Source organism: Camelus ferus, chromosome 4 (genome assembly GCF_009834535.1).
Source record: "Camelus ferus isolate YT-003-E chromosome 4, BCGSAC_Cfer_1.0, whole genome shotgun sequence".
In the NCBI taxonomy this organism is placed as follows: Eukaryota; Metazoa; Chordata; class Mammalia; order Artiodactyla; family Camelidae; genus Camelus; species Camelus ferus.
This window is the reverse complement of record NC_045699.1, coordinates 33,732,404-33,754,298: the sequence shown is the minus strand read 5'-3', so window position 1 is coordinate 33,754,298 and position 21,895 is coordinate 33,732,404. Positions and strand designations below refer to the sequence as shown.

The 21,895-nt window shown below is 41.0% G+C and overlaps 1 protein-coding gene across 3 annotated transcripts in view; it reads right to left on the bottom strand.

Annotated features, from left to right (window-relative positions):
• PIP5K1B (phosphatidylinositol-4-phosphate 5-kinase type 1 beta) overlaps window positions 1–21,895 on the bottom strand; it is a 283,779-nt gene that overhangs the window by 234,317 nt on the left and 27,567 nt on the right. The window contains exon 1 of one of the 3 annotated variants that reach the window (XM_032477798.1): window positions 20,032–20,066. The exons of the other annotated variants lie outside the window; for them this stretch is intronic. The gene's annotated coding sequence lies outside the window, so the exon portion shown is untranslated. Of the gene's footprint in view, window positions 1–20,031; window positions 20,067–21,895 lie in introns of those variants that run through there. 3 annotated transcript variants of the gene reach the window in all.

Here is a 21,895-nt window from a genome sequence, read left to right as displayed (position 1 = left end):
TTACAAAAGAAATTATACAAAAAAAATCAAACACACCTAAAATCAAGTATGTGCAAATTAAAACATGATACAGTGTTTTCAACATTAACACGTCAAAGACTTTTTTTTTTAACATTTTTTATTGAGTTATAGTCATTTTACAATGTTGTGTCAAATTCCAGTGTAGAGCACAATTTTTCAGTTATACATGAACATAATACACCTATTCACTGTCACATTCTTTTTCGCTGTGAGCTACCACAAAATCTTGTATATATTTCCCTGTGCTGTACAGTATAATCTTGTCAAAGACTTTAAAAAAGTGATCACATTCAATGCTTTGAAGCAAACAGGGAATTGGCTACTCCCACTGTTGGTCTGAATCTATATAGAAACCATTTTCAAAGAGTGATCTGGCAATGCACATTTAAAAAACCTAACATTTTACAACTTCACTGATCCAGTAATTGCATTTCCAGGAACCCATCCCCTGGAAGTGACTATGGATATTTAAAGCATATTTATAATATTTAGTGACTAAAATATATTTCCGACACTGGTAATTTGTATATATTAAGCATGCCCATTAAAAATGCAATGATTAAAAATACTATTGAAGACTACTTAGAGACAGGAAATATATCCAAACCATCATAAGTTTTTAAAAAGCAGAGTTTAGAGCAGTATTATCCTCTATGATTCTGTTTTTAAGAAGATCTGCAATGTATGGAAACAGAAAAGACTGAAGGATACACACTAAAACTATTAAAATTGGTTAGTGAGGTTGTAAGAGGTTCTATCTTTTATACTTGTATTTTCTAAATTTTCTACATGAGCGATGTATTCCTTTTATAGTAATAAATACCTAACTCTTAGGCAAAGTAGAAGTACAGCAGCAGAAATTTCCTGGAGGAGGATTTACAAAGAGAACTAGCAGATGTCAAGATTCACATGGCCTTACGTGAGTTAGTAAGCTCAGGTACTGGACTTTATTTTTACTGAAAAAAGTTTTTTTTTAATTCTTTTTTTTTACTTTATTTTTACATTTCCTTTTCCACATTTTTTCCTCCTGCCTGCTCTCCCTGGGTTATCTCCCTTTTTAAAATATGTCTGTTTCTTCCTTTATTTTCACTAAAAAACAAAACAAAATAAAACTATCTTGTTTACTTTGGACACAGTTTGCCAGCCTCATTTTTAAGCCCTGAGATTAATGATCCTGCTTCTTACAAAACCCCTTCAAAGTTTCTTATCTCAACCAATCACGCTTTACTACATTGAACTTAAGATACAATAGAATCCTTGTCCGCTCTGCACTCCAGATATGACCCTTTTCCACCTCTTCCACGGCAATATCCTTTCCTCCTATATCCCTTCTCAAGCACTATCATGAAAACAGTATGAAAAGTAGTTAAGAAGAGTATGAAGGATTGTTGTAAGCAGAACCTGCAATAGCCTCTCATCTTTAGGTCAGCTCAAAGCAAACCCACCAACAAATCACTGAATTGGGACGTAAAATCAAAAGAAGTGTCAAAAGCATACCTCCTCTGTCCCTAGCCCTTAGGAGACTACTCTCCCCATTTGGTAGGTGAGGTAAGAGAAAGCCAGAGAAGAAATGGCTGAAACACACACTGGTAACTAGTGGCAAAAGGAGAAATGAAATCTGGGTCTTATGTTCCTGGAAACATAATTTTTCTACAGTATCAGGTCACATGAATCCTTTAAAAAGGTGGAGTGGGGGCAGGGGGGCAGAGAGAGAGAGAGAGAAAGGGGGAAAAAAAAGGAAAAAAGAAACCAAGTCATATTCCAATGGCTATGGCCGAATGAATTACCTACACGTTTTAACAAATGTTAAGAAACAACATTCTGGGAGAAAAGAGAACCCTCCTGCACTGTTGGTGGGATTGTAAATTGTTACAGCCACCTTAGAAAACAGTATGGAGGTTCCTCAAGGAATTAAAAATAGAACTACCATATGATCCAGCAATTCCACTCCTGGGAATACATCTCAAGGAAATGAAAACACTATGTTGATGAGGTATCTGGACTCCCGTGTTCACAGCAGCATTATTCACAATAGCCAAAACATGGAACAATCTAAGTGCCCACTGACAGATGAATGGATAAAGAAGTTGTGGTATATAAATATATGTATCTATGTATACACACATATACATACACAATAGAATATTATTCCTCCATAAAAATGGAGGCAATCATGCCATTTGTGACAACATGAATGGAACTTGAAGGCATTATGCCAAGTAAAATAAGTCAGACAGACAAGACAAGTACTACAGATCTTAACGTATGTGTGGAATCTGAAAGAAAAAGAAAAAAATCAAACTCAAAGAAAAAGAGATCAGACTTATGCTTACCAGAGGTAGGAGGCAGAGGAAGGAGTAATTGTGTAAAGGTGTGAAAAGGTACACACTTCCACTTACAAGTAACTCCTGGATATGTCGTGTATAACATGATTATTATAGTTAACTCTGCTGTGTGTTATACTGGAAAACACTTAAGACAGTAGACCTTAAGAGATTTTATCACAAGGAAAAAACTTTTTTTTTTCTTTTTTTTGGTATCTGTATGAGACATTTTTTCCTTTTGCTTTCTTTTTCTTTTTTTTTTTTTTTTTGGTATCTGTATGAGATAATGGATGTTAACAACTTATTGTGGTAACCATTTCACAGTATGTGTTAAGTCAAATCATTATGTATACACCCTCAACTTATACACTGCTGTATGTCAATGACCTCTCGATAAAACTGGGGAGGGCGGGGAACCACAATTTCCTGGTCTTGCCCCCAGCTCTATGAGTGACTTAACCTCTCCAGGCCCAGGTTACTCATCCTAGAGTAAGTTGAACTTGAGGGTCCCTAACACTGTACAGTTTAACCGCATGTCCATGAACGTGTTACGTTATGAAATCATGAGCAGCATAGAAAACAACAAACATTAAATTCAGTGATCAGTTATTGGGCCCCTACTATAGGCAAGATACCATGATAGACACCATCGCGGTCGCGGTATAGCTTTGGCCTCTATCTGTGTAACCAATATAGCACCATAAAATTTTAGCTCTGAGAAGGACTGAATTTTATAAACAAGCAAACAGGCACAAAGTGTTGACATATACTGAAATATTAAACTTTTAATACATCTGTAAAGTTTTACAAAGTTATTCCATACATACATATATACACATTTAATATGTCAGACGGTCATATTCTTTAATAACTCTTTTGCAGACTAGACCAGGAGTTGGGGAATCTGGTACTGTCAGAAATTAATTTTTTTTGAAACGTATTGAGGTGATATTCACATAACATAAAAGTAACCATTTTCAAGTGAACAATTCAGTGGCACTTAGTACATTCACAATGTTGGGCAGCCACCACCTCCACTAGTTTCAAAACTACTGCAGCGCAGCAATATCTTCCAGATGAGCCCCACTCCTCATACTAACTGTTTCTCTATGAAGCCTTTGATTCCCTGAGGAACTTTTGAAGTCATTCAGCGTAACTGGGCAACTCTTTCTACTCCAGAACCATTTAACAACTATCCATCTAAGTGTCTGTCAGCAAAGGGAAGAGCCATACAATTACTCAGAAAAGCCAGTCAATAGAAACATCCATGAGAGCCAACTAATCACGCCTTCAGCAGCCAGATGTTTATTACCTGAATTATTCACTGCGTCTATGGTCTCCTTTCCATCTCGTAGTGAGTCTGCACAGAGCCCTCATGGTGTGCTGGGGCCCCAGCCTACAAGAGACCAATTCACAGGCTCTCTACGTAGGACCCCCTTTTGCAGGCAGGGTTTATTACAGAAACTTCTGCATTTACTTGAAACTGACAATTACGGGTATGCTTTACAATTACCATGAATATTTACCTGCTACCTTACAAATATTTATTGTGCTAATCATAAAATCAACCACAGAGATGTGAGGGTTTGGTCCCAGAACACCACAATAAAGTGAATATTGCAATGATGCAAGCCACATGAATTTTCTGGGTTCCCAGTGCATGTAAGAGTTATATTTACACTATATTGTAGTTTATTAAATGTACAATAGCATTATATCTAAAAGAACAATGTACATACCTTAAGTAAAAATACTGCTATTGCTAAAAAATGCTAACCATGATCTAAGCCCTCAGTGAGTCATAACTTTTCTGCTGGAGGTTTGAAATACTGCAAGAATTACCAAAATGTGACACAGAGACACAAAAATGAGAAAATGCCATTGGAAAAATGACTGACAGACTTGCTTAATGCAGGATTGCCACAAACCCTCAATTCATAAAAAAATACAGTAGCTTTGAAGCACAATAAAGTGAGATGCAATGTGAAATGAGGTATGCCTGTCCCAGCATTTTCTGAGGGTTTGTCATGCTCCTAACACAGGTCTAAGTGCTTTCAATACATTATTTCATTTAGTCTGTCTTACAGAGGTTATAAGGACAGGTTAAGTGCCCCAAAGCATCGACTTTATATGCAGACAGTCAGAATTAAAAAGATGATCTATTTGACGTAAGAGAGGAAAAAAAGTGCTCTGATCTGCTAGGCATACTTCTTTCCTGAGACTGCATTGCCAATAACTATCCCTGAACCATTTCTATGAAGAATTCCCACGGTAGCTGGGATAAAGCAAAGCCACATGGCTTAACTTGGAAAGATGCTCCCAGGCAGTACCACGGAGAAGGAGCAGAGGTTTTGCACCTTTGAGAGACTCAGATATGCCAACTGTTCATCATCATCAGAAAAGCATTAGCAAACATTGGTTTCAATCCACGTCAAAGACATTTTCATTTATCCCTATGAAAGTACTCAAAAATGTTCCGACTCAAGACGGCACCTTGCCCCCAGTGCCATCTCCAGCACTCCTAATCCTCCTCACCCTAGACTATTTGTCTTCCCCTAGTTCTCATCACCACGTCACCCACGACATCATTTACTTACTCAGTGGGTGTATTCTTTCTCTTCTGTGCTAGAATGCAAGCTCACTGAGAATGGGGCGATCTTCGTTTTATTCTCTGCTGTGTCCCCAGTGCTGGGACACAATGGCCTAGGCGCATTCATCTTCCTTACAAAAGTAGACGATGGTATCTATTCAAAACACTTTCTAACATTTCACCCAAAACTCCTAAACGCTGCTAAATGTTTCGCACATTTGAATGGAGACACTGACACATCCACAAGCGGATGTCACAGCTACATCACTGAGGAGAAAGCTGTAATTATGGAATAAAAGAAATACCACTGACAGACGGAAGGGGGTTTTCTCATTGTTACGGCTTATCCAGGGGATTACACGGGCAAGTTCAGTAAGTCTGCATGGCTGACAGGTGATCAGAGGATGCAAATGAGCCGCGATTCCTCAACTGTTAGGCTCGGGACTGGGGAGCAGTAGGGGGAGGGGCCAGGACAATAAAAGAAGAATGTTTAATTTCAAACACTGCTCTTTAAAACAGAAGTTACTACATATTTGGAAATGTTTCCAAATGCCCATTATTTCTGTAAAGGAAACCACAGAAGACAGTGTGATAACCTAGTGTGGCAGAGCACAGGTTAATAATTGTTTTCACTTATTAAACATTTTTCTAGGTACCAGGCCCTGTTTTGAGGCCTTCACATATATTACATCATTTGAATATCCTCACAACCACCCTGTGATGTAGATACTATTACTATTGTATAGATACTGAAACGAGGCTCAGAGGGGTTGCCTAACCTGCCTGGGACCACACAGCTACTTAGTGATGGAGCTGGGTTCAAACCCAGGAGTGACAGTCCAGGTGAGTGGTTCTAAACAGGGAGTGATTTGGTTCCCCAGGTGCTATCTGGCAATGTCTGGAGATGTTTTTTGTTTTCACAACTGGAGGGAAGGGGCTACTGGCTTGTAGCGGGCAGGAACGCTGCAAAGCCTCCTGCAATGCAGCGGACAGTCCCACAACCAAGAATTACCTGGCCCAAAACATCAACAGGCCAAGGGTGAGAAATCTTGCTCTAGAGCTGAAACTGTCTTTTTCAAATCTTGTTTTTTGCTGAAGCGTAGTTGATTTACAATGTTAGTTTCAGGTGTACAACAAAGTAATTCAGTTATTCATATACAAACATATATATATATATTTTTTCAGATTCTTTTCCATTATATGTTAGTATAAGAAACTGAATATAGTTCCCTGTGCTATACAATAGGTCCTTGTTGTTTATCTATTTAGAGCTTAGAAACTCTTAATCACTGATCTCAAAGTCTGGGAAACACCACCACGGATACAAGGACTCAAGGCAGAAAACTAAATAACATGCCAGTAATAGGCAGTCAGTATATTAAAAAAAAGTGTATTTGTTTTCTGAGAATGTTGTAACAAATGACAACAAACTTAATGGCTTCAAACTACAGAAATGTCTTCCTTCACAGTTCTGGAACCCAGAAGTCCAAAATCAGTATTACTGGGTTGAAGTAAAGGTGCTGGCAGGGCTGTATTCCCTCTGGAGGCTCTAGGGGAGAGTCTGGCCCTTGCCTCTCTCAGCTCCCGGTTGCTGCCAGCACTCCTTGGCTGGTGGCCACATCATTTCAGTCCCTGCCCCCATCCTCACATCACCTTCTTCTCTCTGTGTCTCTATGTGTAACCCCCAGCCTCTCGCTTATCAGGCTACTGTGATGAGATTCAGGCCCATTTAGCTAATCCAGGATAATTTCCTCATCTCTAAATTCTTGATTTAATCACATATGCAAAGATTCCTTTTTCCAAATAAAGTAACAGCTATAGGTTACAGGGATTAAGGCACAGATGCCTTTGAAGGGCCACTTTCCAGCTACCACAAGGAGGTATTACACACCCATGTTACCCCTGAAGGAATTTTAAGGCATGTGCCCAAGGACACGTGGCTAACAAGCAGTGGAGGTGGGATTTGAACCCAACTCTGACCAGCTCTGAGGCTCATTGTCTTTTCTCTCTACCACAACACTGATGAAGGCTGAAGAAAAGATCTTAAACTAGCAGGCTCCAACCTCTGAGTGGGGACTAATGCAAGAGACTAAAAATCCAAAAGTGTTCCAAGCATCGCCAATCAAAATTATGAAAGCACAAACTTCCATGGTGTGAGGGTCTCAAGAATATTTGTGCTACTTCATTATTTTTTTACATAATTTAGTGATCATTTCTTGCCCCTTGGGAGGTATTGCATATAAAGAATGACCTATAATCCTTGCATAGAATAGCCTACAGCTTTCTTCCCGCGTCTTAAGTAATATGCAACAAATTACAGCTTTAACTGCACATGCTCCTTCAAAATTTGTACTTGATTATGGACTAAAACCCCAAGCTTATCGTAAGACAAAGTGACTGCCAATGGAAGGAAGGATATGGTGGGTCTATGTTGTGCGTAGATGCTGGAGTTTTCATAACCCCAGAAATTTTTTTGATATTAAAAATATTTGGTATGCAGCCATAAAAAGGAGTGAAGTATGTATTCATGCTACAACATGGATGAACCTTAAAAACATGTTACGAGAAAGAAGCCAAATACAATGGGACACACATTGTATGATTCCATTTATACAAGATATCCAGAAGAGTTAAGTCCATAGAAACAGAGAGGAGATTACTGGTTGCCTAGGGCTACAGTGAGTGGAGAATGAGGAGTGACTGCTTAGCGGTATGAGGTTTTATTTTAAAGTGATGAACATGTTTTAGACTTAGATGGAGGTGGTGGTTGCCTCTGTTTTTCACTTTAATATGGTTAATTTTATGCCACATACAGAGGCCCAAACCCTAGGGTAGACAGCCCATTTCTTTAGAATATAGTGTTAAATCATATTCTGGTTCAATTCCTAGAATGGTGGCACCTAGCCAAGAAATCATGATCCATTTTCCATGACCTTGGACAGCATCTGTCATCTACTACACTACTTTTTGGACTTTCATAAGAAGTCTTAAAGAACAGGAAATCATAAAGATTTTAAATTCACTTTTTAATATTTACTAATAATATAAGAAATACTTGGTGTAAAAAAGAGTTACATTTGGCCAAAATTTATAATCAAGTAACACCAAGGATAAAAACTTTACCTCCCACTCTCCTAAAATAAGTTGCCTATTTGGCTTTTCCTATTAAAAAAAAACCTGATGAGATAATAAAATGAAAGTGCTCTGCCAACCCTGAAGCACCTTGCAAATGTAAGGGATTATTATTAGTGTAAATAATGATAATCATCAAAAGGACAGCAGAAGGTAAAATACTGCCATGTGGCAGTTCACACTTTAAAACGACACAGCAGTAATAACTCACCACAGATATGGGTGGTCAATTACTGTACAATCAACAGACAGTAATTAAGCAACAAACGTCAACAGCTACAGTTTCGATTTGATAATAACCAGACAGAACAGACCAGAAGAATGTGCACGCCTGAGATAAGAGTCCCTCTTTCTGAAGTGAGTACCTCAGGGTTGTGGCCTCAGGGAGTCTGGACTGCCCCAGGGGCCCTCCACCAGTAAAACTTGTCAAAGAAAGAATGTAAAGTTCTCTGACTGAGGCCGGTTGGAGGTGGTGGGAGGGTTGTTGATCAGCCGGGGAAAGAATGAAAGTAAAGGCGATCCCCAAGCCTAGTTCAAGCCCAGCATCTTCCTTCATTAGAATCTAGCAGCTATTGCTCCCCCAGGAGGCAGATCCCACGACCCAGGAGCCCCCAGATGTGGGCTGAGGGCAGGGAGGGGACTGGCCACCTATAAACGCACCACATTCACAGGGCTGACTCTTAGAGAGGGATTCTCTTTCTGGGCTGGGAACTAGTCTTTCCATTCCAAATCGGTCTGGGGTCCTGTTGCTTTTGAGCAATTTGGAAGTGGTGAGCCAGGCCACAGCCTTGCTGTGAGGCCAGAGGACAGCTGTGATGACAGGGACAAGCCCAGGAAAGAGCTGAGAGTGCTGATCTCTGGACCATGCTGGCCACCAACCCATTTCATGACCTCACACCTAGCTTCTCTTCCTTGATGTGGTTATCTGTGAAATGGGGCAGTAGCCCTGCCTGGCCCTGCCTGCCTCAAAGTTCTTGTTAGGAGAGACTGAGCATGCGTAAGACAAGACACTATAAACCCCTTAGAAGGAAACACAGGCAAACTTTCTCTGACATAAATCTTAGCAATATTCTCCTAGGGCAGTCCATCCAGGCAATAGAAATAAAAGCAAAAACAAACAAATGGGACCTAATTAAACTTATATTCTTTTGCACAGCAAAGGCGACCATAAACAAAACAAAACAACTTCTGGAATGGGAGAAAATATTTGCAAATGATGTGACTGACAAGGGCTTAATTTCCAGAATATATAAACAGCTCATATAACTTAATAGTAAGAAAATAAACAACCCAATCCCAAAATGGACAGAAGACCCCAACAAGTAATTCGCCAATGGATACATACAAATAGCCAATAGGCACATGAAAAAATGTCCAATATCATTAATTATCAGAGAAATGTAAATCAAAACTACAACGAGGTATCACCTCACACCAGTCAGAATGGTCATCATTCAAAAGTCCACAAACGATAAATGTTGGAGAGGCTGTGGAGAAAAGGGAATCATCCCACACTGCTGGTGGGAATGTAGCTGGTACAGCCATTATGGAAAACAGTATGGAGTTTCCTTAAAAAATTAAAAATAGACTTACCACGTGATCTAGCAATCCTACTCCTGGACATACATCTGGAGGGAACTTTAATTCAGAAAGATACATGCACCCCAATGTTCACAGCAGCACTATTGACAATAGCCAAGACATGGAAACAACCTAAATGTCCACTGACAGATGACTGGATGAAGAAGCTGTGGTATATTTATACAATGCAATAGTATTCAGCCATAAACAAAGAATAAAATAATGCCATTTGCAGCAACATGGATGGACCTGGAGATCGTCATTCTAAATGAACTAAGTCAGAAAGAGAAAGAAAAATACCATATGCTATCACTTATATGTGGAATCTTAAAAAAAAAAAGAGACACAAATGAACTTATTTACAAAACAGAACAGACTCACAGACATAGAAAATAAACTTATGGTTACCAGGGGGGAATGGGGGTGGGAAGGGATAAATTGGGAGTTTGGGATTTGCAGATACTAACTACTGTACATAAAATAGATAAACAACAAGTTTATGCTGTACAGCACAGGCAACTATATTCAATATCTTGTAGTAACCTATAATGAAAAAGAATATGAAAAAGAACGTATGTAAGTATATGTATGACTGAAACATTATGCTTTACACCAGAAACTGACAACATTGTAAACTGACTATTTAAAAAAAGCTATTATACATTGAGTTAAAAAAGAGAGAGTGTGAGCATGAAAGTGGGAGTGAGGGGAAAGGGGGACAATAGTGGGTAGAAAAGTACACAAAGTTCAGCCTTCTGTCAGCACTTCCTAAACTCCACCTGTACCTACGTGCAACCAAGACCCCAGATTTTAAGCATTAACATGAAAGAAGAGATACATTTGGGAAATGATACCTTAAAGTTGACTTTTATTCTTGCCTTCATTCGTTTATTCAACAAATATTTTATAAGGATCAATTAGGCATGTATTACTGAAAAAAAATGACTTTTCCTTCATGGGGTTTACAATCTGATGGATGAGACAGAGACTATAAATGTGTGTTGTGAAAGAAATAAGGAGAATGCAGGGGTAGTAAATTAGGGGGAGGGAAGAGCTACTTGGGTCGGAGGCGTGGGAGGAAACCTATTCTTGGGCAGCAACATTTAAGAATCCTGAAGGCTCAGAAGGAGCCAGCAATGCAAAGAAGGGACGGGGAACAGGGAGGGGACATCTCACGGTGGGGTCAGAGATATAGCATGAGCCCAGGCCCTGGAGGAGGAAGGTCAGGAAAGGAAGAGATTAGGGCAAAGGGGTGGGTATGGGAAGCACTGCCTCCTGAAAGAGTATTAGAGGATGTCAAAATGGACCAGTCAATCATTATGACACACAAGATCTCAGATTCCAAAGTGAAGTGCCAGGCCGAGATGCAGTTCTTCAGGGGACAATAACCCCAAACCCTGTTCACTGATCTTGAGCTCCTCGCCCACAGTGAAGGTGCAAACTGGTCAGGCTGGTGGCTAAAATGTGGCTAAACTGGTGGCTAGAAGGACAGGATACAAAAGTAAGCAGGGTGCAGTTCCAGTTGTAGTGTCAAGGGTTTTGGAAGAGATGGGATTAGCGGCCCTCCCCCTACTAGCCTAGTGAGGGACCTCAACAGGACGAGCCAGAGAGCAACAGACTCCTGCAACATGAAGACACGGTGACCTCATTGGTGACTTCTGCCTAAGAAACCTTAAGGACTAGAAGTAGGCCGGCCAGATACTGATGGACAAGCCAAAGGAAGTAGCAGGTGCACTGGGATCAGCCTGCAATCCCCAAGTTTGTGGGGAAAGATGTGTGAGTCTTGCCCAAGGACCAGACATGGCCCGTGCCATGAGCACACATGAGGGGCTACATCAGGCTCCGCCCAACAAGAGCCACATCTTACACAGCAATGGAACCAGCAGACGGGAGTCCACACGAACCAGGGGGCTTTCTAGAGACTGTGAAACAGTCACACCAAGGAAACTGAAGGTAAGAGGTCCCCAGAAACAAGGTAGAAGCCACAAAAGGGTCCCACCAGAGGGAAGAAATCGATTCTAAACACAACACAAAGACAGCTCTCCTGCGACACTGCCTGCCAATCAAAATTTTCTAGCTCCCCTTCCTGTCCTCCCCACCTCTCCCCAAGCTGGAAGTGATAGCTACTGAGTAAGCAAGAGGAAAAGGGTCCCACCACAGCCCCTTCTCCCAGCAACAGGCCCCCACTGGAGGAAGGGGAGCAGTTTTAAGTAGGAACGAAGTTGGAAGTTGGAAGCTTTGAGTATTGCCTGATACTAGGCATTTTCAGTATTTGGCACATTAAACTGGGACTTTTTATTATGTAAGAGGAATCAGAATAGTCATGGGGTATGTTTTCATCCAGAAACAGGGGAAATGCTTTCCACTGAATAAATTTTAATGGGAGAGTGGGAGACTAGATAAACTTGTTTTTTGACGGTCTCTCATGAAATCTACTTGTTGGCGGCACATTACACATGAAACTGCTTCATGGCAGCACATCTCATGGAAAATGTACTTTCCAGAAAGGAGTTCTGCTGTGCCCCAGCTTGAGCACGAAGATCCCCGCCCTTTCTGAGTTCCCCCGGTAACACCCTCCAACCTTGGCAGGACCATGCAGAGTCTTCAGCAGCTGTAGCAACTGATGCTACTGACCTGCTGCCCACAGCAGAGGTCTCGCCCCATACTGTCTCCTCCTCTTCCAGAAACACACACGGTTCAGGAGGGGATCCCTGCCACCAGGAGCCACCACCATGCTCACCTCTGATCCACATGAAATAGGCTCTGAGTTCCCAACTTTGAGCCTCACAAGTGTTCTCCTTAGATGTCACCCTTATAGGATTCCTTCCACTGAGATCCAGCTGAGAAGCCCAGATCTAACAGTAAACCCAAGGATATCAGTCCCAAGATGGTGGCCTCTCTAACTGCTTCCATTCATTCTCCCTTTGTCTTACGGGTCCATGAGAAGCTTATCTTAGAACGCAGAGCAGTAAAATATGAAACAGACCTCATCTTCAATAAACCAGCACTTTGGTCCAGCAAATGTGCAAAGTCAACAGTTTCAGCATCATATATTGAGTAGGTTTTAGCAAATCGACACACACTGGCCGAGTCTTTATGTTACTAGAAACATTTCTACTGAATACATGCTATACATGATATATATGTCCTACCTTGAAGAGCATTTGTTTAAAATCAAGACAATTTTAAAAGATGTTTCTGAGCCTGCCGTCTACTAAGTTTTGAGCTCTGTAAAGGCAGAGACTGTGTCTCATCTGCTTTTGTGTCCCTCGGGGTCTAGCATGGAAATTGGGACATAAGAAGGTTCAATAAAGTCCTGTGGGCTGATAAGGGAATGAACAAACAAATGAATATCCTGGCTTACATTGTAAACTAGATTTATGTAGATACTGCAAAGGAATGTTTTTAAAAAGGGAGACGACCTGCTATCCACCATTGTTGACTATTCCATTCTATTCCCCACTGACAATTTTTACTATGCGCATGTGAATCTTCTAACTGGATACTTTCATGTTATTTTGTATACAAGATTTTTCTAAGGCTACTCTTTCTCTAGGCCCCTGAGACCAGGTCGACTGCCCATTCACCCCAACAGAGAAACAGTCAAAATGCATCGTGGTATGTGACTCCATCTAAGGGATCCAAATTTCAGGTCTCTCAGAGGGAATAACACTGCTTTAAAACAGATACGTTGAAAAGAATCGACTTTCACCTCTTTACGGAAGGATCTTTGGGGGCGAAGCAGAAAGAGGACAGGTTCGCTAGCATATGGTTGGGAGGCGTCAGACACCAAAGAAGAAAGGTCACAAGATCTGGAGTTAGGTCTGCAGCCAGTCATGTCTTGGCTCTGCTGGGCCTCAGCTTCCTCATCTGTGAAATGGAGACCATCATGCCTATCTCGAAGAGCCGCTGTGGGGAGAAGGTGGGAATGTATGGGGGCTCTCGTTACAGTACCTGACACATAATATGGGCTCAAGCAGTAGTTTTGTTACCATTATCTACACATAAAGAGAATCACAGACACCTACCTGCATATTTAAAGATGATTTTATATATGGGTGGCCCACAACTCTTAAAGGAGTCGAGATCCAAGATTCTGCTGTTTGGAACTCGGAATGCATTTTCCCGTAGGAACAATGCTATCGATCACAGAATTTTAGAATTAGAAGGGGCCTCAAAGCTCATCCAGAGATGCAGTACAACTTCCCACTTAACGGAATATTTCCTAATATAGGCTCCCTGGTGTTTAAGTTTCAGGTAAGCCCATCATAACCAGTATGATCTTATAATGGAGTTAAAACACTACACGCAAGACAGGAACGCAAGCAATAGAAAATAGTAGAAAATTATTCTGAAATGTTGAGCCATAGTTCATCTTCACATGTTCTTCTAACCTTAGTTAAGATTATCTTCCCACTCAGAAATCCTTGATGTAGAAAATGGGGAGACAGTTTCTTATTTCTTATCTATCCCAGCCCCTCCTCATACCCAACACCTGCCTACAAAAAAACTCCCTGTTAATATGTGATGGGAACTTTATCTGCAGCATGAACAAAATGCAGCAGGCCCCGGAAGGAGAGAGAGATAACTGGGGGGAGGGAGGGGGGAAGGGTGTTCAAGATATGCTTGTGGAGCAGGGCACAAGGAGGAAGGCCTTGGTTAACAAGTTCCCCTCCTTCGTCACTTTGCTCAGCAAAAGCTGGTTGTGCCCAAATCCAGACTATTGGCAGTGATCATTTGAGACTCCGATGGATCATATGCAGATGCCATTTTTTAAGGATTAATCTGTCAACCTCAGTCTGACCCCTGGCTTGACCCATGCTGACCCCATGCAGTGGGCAGCCAAAAGCCACAGAGTGGTATTCTGTCCTGCTTGTCTTTGAAATGGCAGAAGCTGGATGTTTGTACTTATAGGATGTTCACCAGGTAAATGTATTTAGCTTGACAAGTGCCTATAATGTTGTCTCCAAGATGGAAAATTCAGAAGAAACTGCAGAAATGACCAAGGGAATCTGGTTTTCCATAAACGTTCTAAGCACTACTCAGATGATGTGGGACAACACTCAAGACATAATGTTAAATGAAACAAGTCATTTTATGAAACGATATATACAGTATGAATTCAACTTTGAATACATGTACACACCATGTTTCCCACATTCTTACATAACTTTTTAGAAAAAAGATGGGATGGAAAGACTCCAAAACATGATTTTGTCTGTGTTATGGAAATACAGGGTGTGTTTATGTATGTATGTCTGTGTGTGTATATTTATTTATAATTTTTGGTGCTTCCCAAGTTTGGTTAAATGAGCAATTATATTTAAAGGGGTAAAATGGCATTTAGAAGCACTAATTAGAGATGTTAAAGCTAAAAGGATCCTTAGAAATGACCTAATCCAACACTGCCTCCAACCCCTCTTAATTTTATAGGGAAAACACCTCTAGCCCCTCAGGTGTCTTATGAGCCTAATGTTTTATAACTAGTGGAGAACTAGCCAAACTGTGGCTTGAACTCAGATCTTGTGACATTTATGGTCTGCACCACTCCCATGATATCACAGTGCCCTACAGTCAGGGAGTAATGAACTTCAGAAGGAAATACTCCATGAGGAAGGAGCAAGTCTAACTGTGCACACCTACACTTCTCACTAAATAAATATTTGCTGAGAGTCATGTCATAGTTTTATGACATGCAAACAACTCGGTTGCTAAAGGAGCTCCGCTGACTTCATCAGAGCCATCTACCGACCCAGAGTCCTGGTTTCAACGTCTTTACTCCTGCATTGCGGAGAAGCCCACCTTCGAGACCTTCAAGACAGAAGTGTATCAGAAGGCACCTCTGTCCTTAGCCTAGACATCTCTTGTGACGAGGGAAGAGAAATGGCTTATTTTCTGTCTCCGACTGTTGCTAACGACACATGTAACAGTCACTTAACTTCCATTCCATCCTCTCATGCTGTATTAGAACTACTTAACATTTATGCAGCCCCAAAACACACGGAGAAAGCAGACAGACTGAAAACCTTCTTTAGAAGCACTCTTATCCTAAAGGTTTTAAGTACTCCCTATTTATAAACATGAAGCCTTATTAGGAACAGAGCACCATCTAAATCTGACAAAAAGATCACGGTTCCAGGATCTTTCATTTCCTAACCGAGGAAATTCAGACATTTGTGTAAACACAGGGTATAGAGCAGCCCTGGGCCACACGGAAGTGGCCTCCCATTTTGCTCTGCTTATCTTGAGCTGGTTGGGCTGGGAAAGCTTTTTAGGCAAGGGGTGGGAAGGTGGCTTCCAAGGACAGTAGCAGAGGACTGGCCACAGGTGGCAAGTCAAAGAACCGATTTTCAGATAGGCAAAGAGAATTTAACCCTGGTCAAAGGCACAACAGGTAGGTTTCCTACCCACTGTGCTAACCAGAAACATAGTATGTGACCCCAAGATAGACTTACGGTGGGCAGAGAGCACGCAGGAGTCTGGACAATACATCAGTTGCCTGGGTTAAGCAGTAATTAACTTAGACTTAGAACATGAAGTTATTAGCTGTGCATGTCACTCAAAATAACGTAAAGCTTAGACCACGCAGAGGCACAGCAAAGCAGGAAGTATCGAATGTAGGCTACAAAAATGCTGACTCTGGAAGAATTTATGGTAGAAGAAGTCTAAGGAGAATTTTGTTAAGAGCAGGCTGAAAAATCCTGCAACCTGAGGCAAAATATTCCTCCCACAAAAATTATTTCGATATTGAGGGAAGCCCTCAAAGGAAACTGAAATTTGTATGTTTAACTATAAATGCTGAAGCCTTAAATATTTTAAAGGTTTAAGGAAAGAAGGTAATGTGCCAAAGATCTCTCTGCTTTATTTTGTCAGTCAAAATAAAAACATCTAGAATGGAACAAGGACCATACCAAGGTATCTCTCAGAGTCTCAACTCTTAAGAATTTAATCCACGTAGATAAGGCAAAAGAAGGAAAAGGCTAGATTGTATGAAGATGCATGACACAATGTGTCCTAGAAGAGCAAAAATAAAAACACTAGATCACACTGATGATTAACCAGAGGGGGAAATTAGACTAGACAAGAGTCAATTAAATCACATGAAATATTTTCAACCCCTTTAGAAATTGTAACATGGAAGATATACATTAGGAAAAACATAAAGTTTAAAAATTCAAAATTAAACATTCATTATGGTTACAACTAAGTCAAAATAGTGGTGCTGGGGAGAAACCTAGCAGAAGAGGCAAGGATCAGGGGTTAATGGCCGCCAGGATGGTCCAGGGTAAGCTGATGGAGGATGAAGATGCTGAAGGCAAGGGTCGCCTGGGTAAAGCCATGGGGAACTTTTTGGGCTGGTGAAGAGGCTCCAGTCTCATCCAGAAATCCCAAGGGGTGGGCCTGCAGCCTAAACAAAAAAAGACGTAGGTCTCCTAAGGACAGCGCTTCATTACCCTTGGAAAGAAGGGTTGAAAATAAGGATGGGCTAACAGAGTCCTGAAGGAGGGAGACCTGAAGGAACTTGCAGATTAAAAGAAAATGGAGCCCATTTCAGAGAGGGTCTGATAAGATCTGTTTAATCCAGAAAAATCTGGTAGGTGCCATTTAGTCTAGAAATTTGGCCAAATTTACCAAGGAACCTGAGGATGAACTCGTAACATTCTGATACAACATGAGGGCGGGAATGGGGCAAAATGATTAGCTTCCCCCACCCTTTGCCATCCCCAACCTTCAGATAAGAAAACTAGGACCCAGAAAGGCGATGCCAACTGCTTGCCCAAGCTGACGACAAGTTGATGGCAGGGCCAGGGTTAGCACCCAGGTCCTTTCCTCTCATTCCAGCAATTTTTATATTATACTTTGTTCTTATATCAACCATGTATAGGTGGACCCACCATTCTCCCACCAAACATGAACTAAACATGAAATAATCATTTTCACCATACAAGTACTACTGCTTTCATCTTAAATTGGGGGGATATTCAGGAAAGCCAAACAAAGAAGAAAGTGAACTGCAGTTTCAGTTCTAAAAACCTCAGTTTTTAAAAAATTCTCATCATTTCTAATAAATCTATCTAGTTGGGCTTGGCCCATCTTCATAGTTGGTGGATACTGATTTCATAGTGTGACGCCTTATTCTCTGGGTTTAGCTAACCCACTGAACTTTGCATCATCAATCCCATAAAACATATGACTTTTAACAGATTTCTATCCAAGTTTTAAGGATCTTTTTTACTTTGGGGATCAAAGAAAAAATAGTTCTGACAGTAGAAACTTCTTTCCAGGCTGACACTTCAGCCGTTAATTATGCTATGGCATATGAAAAGAGTCCGCTGTGAATTTAATTATTCCATCATCCTCCAACTTCCCCCTATCATGCGCCTAAGGAGAACTGTGAGAGATTTTTGTCAAGTGCTTCACAATGTCTATGTCATTCTCTTCCTCTATTCATCTAAAACCTTTATCTAAAAAAAAAAAGTCACTCCATGTTAGTAAAATTATGCTGGTTCCTAGGGGTCAATGCAATGCCTTCTACAGGCTCATAAATCATTTATACAATGACAATTCAGAATTTTTTCAAGGGAGCATTTCTACCTTGATAGTTTTAGGAATTCAACTTTTTCAAAAGCTCTACAGAACATCTGCATGTCTCGGGGCTTCCGGAACTTCTCCCACTCTCCAAGATTTACTCAACAATCACTGGCAGGGACTTGAGAGATGGTATCTACTAAGTCTTTCAACACTCTGAGATATAATCTAGCATGCCCTAGAGATGTGAACTCATTCAAATTACCCAGATGATCTTTCACTGTCTTCTAAATTCCTTTTAATTCTTTTTCATTTTGAAGACCATTCTCTTTAATGGGTAAGTGAAAACAAAATAGTTCTGTATACTTCATATATTGACACCAGCCTTATTCACTAAAGTCCATCTCTGTCTCTATTCTTCTAGCTCCATACACAACTAAAAAGCAAAACAAACTAAAACACTATTCTCAAAGTACAAATGACATACCACACATACCACACACTGAGACACACACACACACACACACACCAAAAATGTTCAACCGAGCCAGTAAAGGAATGAAATGAACACAACAACAAAATGCTATTTTACAGTAAACCAATAAAATGTACCTTTTAAGTGATAAAAGCAATGCTGATGAGGTTGTAGGGAAATGGACATACTCATATATTTACCAATAATGCAACTATGTATTTAGAAAGCAAATATATCATGAGATGTTCATGTCCTTTGCTCCAGAAACCCTACACCTGCACGTTTATCTTAAGGGACACATTACAAAAGGAAAGAAGGTCCAAGTATCCGAATACCTCTTTAGGAATCTCATAATAGCCCAAACTGGATATAGTCTAAGAATCCAACAATGGCAATGGTTAAGTGAACCACAAAATACCAACTGTAGTTGGCGGCATAATGCCTTCCTGCTACCCCCCACCCCCCTTGACCCAGAACAAAGACATGCGCGTCCTGCTCCCAGAACTTGTGAATATGCTACTTTACATGGTAAAAGGAAAGTTCCAGATGTGATTAAATTAAGGATTTTGAGATGGGAGGTTATCCTCAATTATCCAGGTGGGCTTAATGTAATCTCAAGGGTCAGAGTCAGAGAAGGAGACGTGAGGACAGAAGCAGAGGTGAGAGACAGAGACTGAAGAGGGGCAGAGCGGGGGAAGAGAGATGTGCGGATGCTACGCTACTGGCTTTGAAGATACAGGAAGGGGCCATGAATCAAATGGTACGGGTACCTCCAGAAGCTGGAAAAGGCAACGCAACAGAGCCTCCCCTAGAGCTTCCAGAAGGAACACCACCCTTCCAACACCTTAATTTTAGGAATTCTGACCTCCAGAATGATAAGACAATAAATGTGCTTCTTTTCTGGTCACTAAATCTGAGGTAATATTTTACAGCAGCAGGAGAAATCTGAGGACTGCATAGCAATAAGAGAGAAAGTAACATATGTAGATGTAAAACCTGTACACAATTACTACTATGTAAAATATACAGAAAAACAGATCAAGATTCCTAGATTAGGAGGAAAATCTGCTAACAGATGAAGAGACCTTTTAACTGGTGTCCCCGCTTCTGCCCTTGAGCCCCTAGCACCCTGAGCAGTCAGAGTGGTCCTTTATAAATATGAAACCAGATTCCCTCATTCCTCTTCTCAAAACCCTCCAATAGTTCCTTTCTCCTCAGAGGAAGAGCCCAAGTCCCAAGAAAGCTCTACAGAGCCCAGGTCCTCAGCAGTGCAGAGCTCTGGGGAGAGCCACTCACACACACTTTACGTGACTGGCATCCCCGAAAATGTGCAAGACACCCCCCCCTTCCCCGGCCAGGCACGGTCTGCCCACACTCACCCCATCTCTCTGGCCTTCGCGTTTACTACTTTCAGTCTTGCTGACGCCACTCCAGCCTTACCCTGCCACCTTGCTATTCCTGGAACATACGAAGCACACTCCTTTGTACTTTTTGCACTCACTGTTCCTGCTGCCCCAAGTACTAAACATCCAGGTATAGGTTTCCTGGAACAAAGGGCAAGAAAATCTTATATATTTGCTCTCCAAACACATAGTTACATCATTGGTAAATATCTGAGTGTGTCTGTTTCCCTACAACCTCAGGAGCATTGCCTTTTAGCTCTTAAAAGATGTGTGTCCTTGGTTTGTTATAAAATTATGTTTTGTGTTTGTTAATTTCTTCATTGGCTAGGTTGAACCTTTTCAATGTGTGCATGTCTAAGTGTGTAGTGTCTATAGTACGCCATTTGAATTTTGATGATTCATTGCCTTGCTTCTCTCCACTTTCTACTTAAATGTCACTGCCTTATGAAGAGGCTTTCCTTGGCTACCTTATATTAAATGACAGTCCCATCGCCCTGCCCCACAACTCCTCAGTCCCCTATTCCTGCTTTACTTTTCTCTACAGCATCTATTACCATGTCATACTAAAAAACCCCTACTTGTTACCCATCTCTCTGCCCTGGAGTGTAAACTCCACGAGGGCACAGACTTTGCCAGCTTCAGTCACTGATACGTCCCCAGACCTAGATAAGCTCATGTGGTAGATGGTCAATACATATTTGTTGAGTGAATGAATTAAGATTAGAGATAACTTCAGAGAAATGAAAAGAGCTCCCACTTTAATAGAGCTGGTTGAAAGGTGAACCCACACTAATAACTTCATTTAGTGCAGTCGTCACATTGGTTTAACAAACTAGCTAAGTCACTTTTGATGATGCTATTTTTAGAAACTCTGAGTTCAATCGCACATCTTCTGTGCATGCCTTTTAAAAATCCGAACTAATCCTAAAGTGTCCTCTGAAGCCACATTAGTGCCTTTAGATGCTGTCTCCCATCTCTCATGAAGTTTCATCACTGTGTGAACAGAATTTCATTTTTCAGAAACTCTCATCTCCTCTGAGTCACATATCCCTCAAAGCCATGGGATCCAATGTATTTCCACTGAATGTTTTAAAATTTGCTTTTCTAAAGCCCTGGCAACATGTCTTATGACAAGTTTTTTCTCCATGCTTACAAATTCCCAGAGATCTAAGATAGGAAATACGTCAGATGAGTCAGGAGCATCTTGTAATGTTCAGAGAGTATGGTGGTGCATCAAGGGACACGGGGGCTGACTGCAAGACGAAACAGAAAAGGAGTCAAAGCTGGAACCATCTGAGTCAGAAAATAAAGTAGTATGGGACTGTAACCCAAAGTACAACAAATATGAGTCCATATAAATAGAGGGTTGAAGAAATAAACAAATGGAGAAGAGACAAATCTCCCATGTGGAAAATTTCCACATGGTTTTCTAGAGACTCCTCCTTAAAAGAAGAGGAACACAACTCTCTACTCTTTAAGTGTGAGCTGCACATAGTGACCTCCTTCCAAAGAGTCCAGTATGGAAATGGAGGGGAAGGAAAAGAGTGACGTCACTGTGGGGAAGCCAGGCAAGCACTACTTCAGCCAGGTAATTAAGACCAACAGCAACAGTGATATCGTTTGACTAGGATGTCCCCTAGATATGAGGAGAAAGGCACTTTATCTCCCCAAGACCCATCACCCCACTCTCATCATGAGAAAAACATTAGACAAACGTCAACCTAGGGATATTCTATAAACCACCTGACAGTAATTCTCAAAATGGTCAAGGTCATCAAAAACAAGGAAAATCTGAGAAACAACCAGTAGGAGCCTAGGGAGACATGACAAGACGTAATGT